The following is a 5,035-nucleotide window of genomic DNA, read 5'->3' as shown; positions in this document are numbered from 1 at the left end:
GGCAACAGTGTACTCATACTTACATGTGTGTGTGTGTGTGTGTGTGTGTGTGTATATATATATATATATATATATACTTATCTGTGTGTGTGTGTGTGTAAAAGATATACGCAACATTACATACTACTATATAAATACATAAAGCTTGTATAATCTTTTTGTTTCATAATTCAATATAAAATTGCTCTCTTGAAATCTGGTTTGTGTGTTTTTTTTCAAAAATCTTCAGAATCGGGTTATGTATATATGTGTAATGCTACCTTGCCTCTGGATAGGATTATCATCGTCATCATCATCGTCATCATCATCATTGTTGCTGTTATTAAAACGGTGGCTGGCAGAGTTGGTAGAGGATTGGACAAAATAGTTTGTGGTATTTCATTATTTCGGAAGTTCAAATTCATCCAAGGACCAACTTTTTCTTTCATCTGTTTCATTGCTGCTTTGGACAAAATGTTTAATGCTATTTTTTCTAGTTCCTTATGTGCTAAGTTCAAATTCCTCCAAAGTCACCTTTTACTTTATATCCTTTCAGGGTTGATAAAATAAAGTCTCATCAAGTACTGTGGTTGATGTAATCAGTTTGCCCCCTCCCCTCAAAATTAATAGCCTTATGCCAAAATGAGAAATTCTTATTACTATAGACGTTGCACAGTATACAATATCATGAGGTTGCTGATTGAAGATATTGTGTCTACCAGGGGTTTGTACTGTTTGTCAAGTCACAACAAGGACCTCAGACAGTACTTTACACAATATGCGTGAGGTTCCAAGTAATGCCGACTTTTGCAATACACCTAGATTGTAGGGTATTTCTAAAGTTTTCAGATGTTTTTCAAATTGGGTGGTATTGAACCCAATGCTCCAATGACAATAGGGATAACCTTTATGTTCAACTCTCATAGCTGCCACATTTTAGCAATCTCAGTTGTCAGGTCTCCATATTTATTAACTTTTTCTCTTTCTTTCATGATGATATGTTGATCTCCTAACACTGCTATGTCATATTATTATTATCATTCCTTTCATCCAGTTAGAGTTGATGAAATAAGGGCCAATTCAATACTGGGATTGATGCAATCAACTAGGTCCCTCTCCCCAATATTTAGGGTTTGTGCCTCTAGTAGAAGGGGTTATTATCATTATTAGGGTGGCAAGCTGGCAGAATCGTTAGCACACCAAGCAAAATGCTTAGCACCATTTTGCCAATCCGTACATTCTGAGTTCAAATTTTGTTGAGGTCGATTTTGCCTTTCATCCTTTCAGGGTTGATAAAATAAGTACCAGTTATGCACTAGGGTCAATGTAATTGACTTGCCCCCACCCTGAAATTGCTGGCCTTGTGCCTATAGTAGAAAGGATTATTATTTTTTTTTATTATTATTATTAAAATGGTGGATAGCAGAATTGGCAGAGTATTGGAGAAAAAAGTTTGTAGTATTTATATTCCATCATTTTCTGACATCTTAATTCTCTTCTAAAAGACTTGACATTGTTCTAACTGGAGTTAATTTTGACTTTGTCTTTCAAAGTTTGTCATCTTCAATCATTGGACTGTGGCCATGCTGGGCCACCACTTTGAAGGGTTTTAGTCAAATCAATCCCAGGATTTCTTATTTAAATTTTTTTTTTTTAGTCTGGTACATATGCTATAGGTCTCTTTTGTTAAACTGCCAAGTTACAGGGACATGAACAAAAAAACCAACATTGATTGTCAAGCAATGGTGGGCAATACAGACATACAAACACAAACAGACATGATGGGCTTCCACATAGTTTTCATTTATCCAAGTCACTCACATGGTATTGGTCGGTCCAAGGCTACAGTAGGAGACACTTGCCCAGGGTCCTGTGTACTGGGCCTGAACCTGAAACCATATGGTTACAAAGTAAGCTTGTTGACCACACAGCCATACTTGCTCCTATGATAAATGAAATTCCAGTAATACATTGAGGTCAACTCAGCCCTTCTCCATTATTTTATTCCCTTTCTTTCTCTCTCTTTTAATCTTGACTTTCTGTTTTCTCTCTCTCTCTCTCTCTCTCTCTCTCTCTCTAAGTTTGTGTACCTTCTAACTAATTTGTCTAATTCCCTAATCAATGTTAAGTACCAAAATTCTGCTGCATTGATATGAAACACTAAAGAAGGCGCTGTTCACATAACCCAAAAACATAAGATGCCTTGCTTCCGTCCCCACTTTTCTTCATAATATGCTTAACAACACCAGTCTCCACACTTTGTTTGTTTATTTATTTATTTATTTATTTATTTATTTATTTATTTATTTATTCATTTATTTATTTATTTATTGCTATTTGCCAAGCAGTTCAATTGATCTGAATTAACTCTCTACAAACCACCCAACCATTTTTTCTTCTCCATCTACTAAAACTCCTCCTCAACCAAATTTTCTCTCATCTGTCTACTTAGTATGTCTGTCAATTTAATTAGCCCACCCCCACCCCTCACCATTTCATTCTCACTCTTTCTCTCCTATTCTCTCTCTTTCTCTCTCAGTGAGTCTATCAAATTGACTGTTTTCTGTCGCTCTCTTCCTCTCTCTCTGTCTATCATATCGACTGTTTTCTGTCTGTCTGTCTCTCTCTCTGTCTATCTATTGTATTGACTGTTTTCCTGTCTTCTCATTTGTCCACTTCATCTGTCTGTTGTTGTATTTTGGAATAGTTCCACTCTTCTTCTCTTTCATCTATGCAGTTTTAATCTATTTCTTCTAACATGTCTATCTTCTTATTTCTGTCTCATGTATTTTTTTCTCTCCTTTCTTTTCTTTTCGTTAGCTATAATTATTCAATAAATCAATACTAAACTATCTTTCTTAATTTAAGCGATGAAGGCGATGGTATTTATCAAATCTATCTCTTCCATACAATTATTTTCAATTCTTCTTTAAGCATATCTTCGTTGCCCCCTTTCATAACCTTTCCTTTCTCATCTCATGATACATTCATTGTTTTGTAGTTGTTATTGTTTTCTTACTTTTACTCCCATAATTTTTTTGTTTTTTTTTGTTTCTTATGTGCTTTTATATTTCTTTGATTCTCAGTTATTCACTTATCATGGCTTTAAAACTTTTCTTTTGTCCATTATTACAGTCTGACTAGTATATGCATATATATTCTATTATTAGAAAATGTAGCACTTTCCCACCATTCTTGCAGAAAGTGTCATGTTTTTTCATGGCTGCAGTCTTTTAATGCTCACCACTTCCAATGTCGCCCAAGTGTGACGACGGATGCCCATTATGATACCATTTTCATCTATGCAGATTGTATGTGTGTGAATGCTTGCTTATTGTTGATGTCATTGATGATGTTAGTATCATCATCATCATCATCATTATTTTTATTTGACTTTGCCTTTCATCCTTTCAGGGTTGATGAATTAAATACCAGTGAAATACTGGGGTCGATGTAATTGACTAGTCCTCCTCCGCCCCCAAATTTCAAGCCTTGTGCCTTTAGTAGAAAAGCTGATAATAATAATAATAATAATAATAATAATAATAATAATAATAACGATGATTATTATTATTATTATTATTATTATTATTATTATTATTATTATTATTATTATTATTATTATTATTATTATTGTTGTTTTCATTATTGTAATTAGTGTAATTTTATCTGCAACATCTGCAACCTTTATTTCCCCTTATTGAAATATACTGCACTTTTTTTCTAGGCTATAAATATTAATATGAAAGTGTCATAATATCCATTTTGTGCTTGACAAAATATGCTACCAAATAGATTAAATGTAAACTTTCTTGTTACCACAATAACCTGGAACTGCTGTCTTAAATTCACATTATTGAAAAACAGTGAAAAACATAAAAAAAAAAACCCCTTTGAACATCTTAGAACACATCTTTAGACACTAGATTGATGTCCCATCATCATTATTCCATCATCACCATCAATGGGTTTTTTTTTTTTTCCATTCATTATTTTATTTTTTTTTGCATGTCATGGATTGATTTGTCTGTGGTTTATTTAGTTTCGATGTCTCTTGATCTTCTTATCTCTTCAAGTAAAGTGAGACATAATTTTTCTCAAGTCTTACTCAGCTACTTCATTTCATTTATGTATTATTATAATCATATTTTATTCTGGTATATTCATATTTCCATTTATACCAGTATGGTATATCAGCCAATGTTCTTAATAATTCTTCTACTTTCTCAAATTACCTATGTTCAGCCACTTCCATCAGCGTTTTTGTTTTTTTTAAAATCATGAGGGCAAGTAGTGTCTATGACTCTTCATGGAGCCTCTGAAATATGTGTGAGGCAGGAAAATATCCCCCAAATCTGACCTTGAATACTGACAATAGAATGGACTCTGCTAAAGGCACTTAAGCCTTTTTGTTACCATATTTCTGTTGAAATTCACTGCTTTTGTTTCAATTAATTTTGAAAATAATGAAGAATATAGTAAAATATATTTTCCTTATTATGCTGGTTTTTAGAACAAATTAACATGAAATATTGATTGAAAGTTTTAATTTAGACCACTTTAAAAGAAGAATGTGTGTCACAGAAGCAGGAGCTGTCTCAGGTGGATTGGTATCAAAAAGGTTCAAGGGACTGATGGTGGTGCTGAATCAGACAACAGAGTCTGCTGCACATTTAACATATTTATTTCATTCCCCTCTAATCAGAACAGCTCTTCCTCTCTTAAGTTTTTTAATAATTTTTTTTTTGTTATCAACTCTGAAAGGATGAAAGGCAAAGGGTATCTGGTGGAATTTGATCTCAGATTCCACCGAGGTTGACTTTGCCTTTCATCCTTTCAGTGTCAATTAAACAAGTACCAGTGGAACACTGGGGTCGATGCAGATTTCCTTTGCCAAAATTGCTGGCCTTGTGCTAAAACTTGAAATCAGTAATCCTTTGTACACACATTCTCAAATAGATGTGGAAATTCTTTAAAGAAGTCATCCAATAGAGGCAACCATTATTCAAATACTTCCTCTCTCTCTCTCTTTCTCTCTCTCTCTCTCTCTCTCTCT

General features: G+C 33.6%; 1 protein-coding gene across 5 annotated transcripts in view; it reads left to right on the top strand.

The window, feature by feature from the left end:
• Positions 1-5,035, top strand: part of LOC106869579 (mucin-3A) — a 381,249-nt gene that overhangs the window by 165,459 nt on the left and 210,755 nt on the right. The window lies entirely within an intron of this gene.

This window comes from Octopus bimaculoides, chromosome 17 (assembly GCF_001194135.2).
Source record: "Octopus bimaculoides isolate UCB-OBI-ISO-001 chromosome 17, ASM119413v2, whole genome shotgun sequence".
Taxonomy (NCBI): Eukaryota; Metazoa; Mollusca; class Cephalopoda; order Octopoda; family Octopodidae; genus Octopus; species Octopus bimaculoides.
This window is presented reverse-complemented; position numbering and strand designations above follow the sequence as displayed.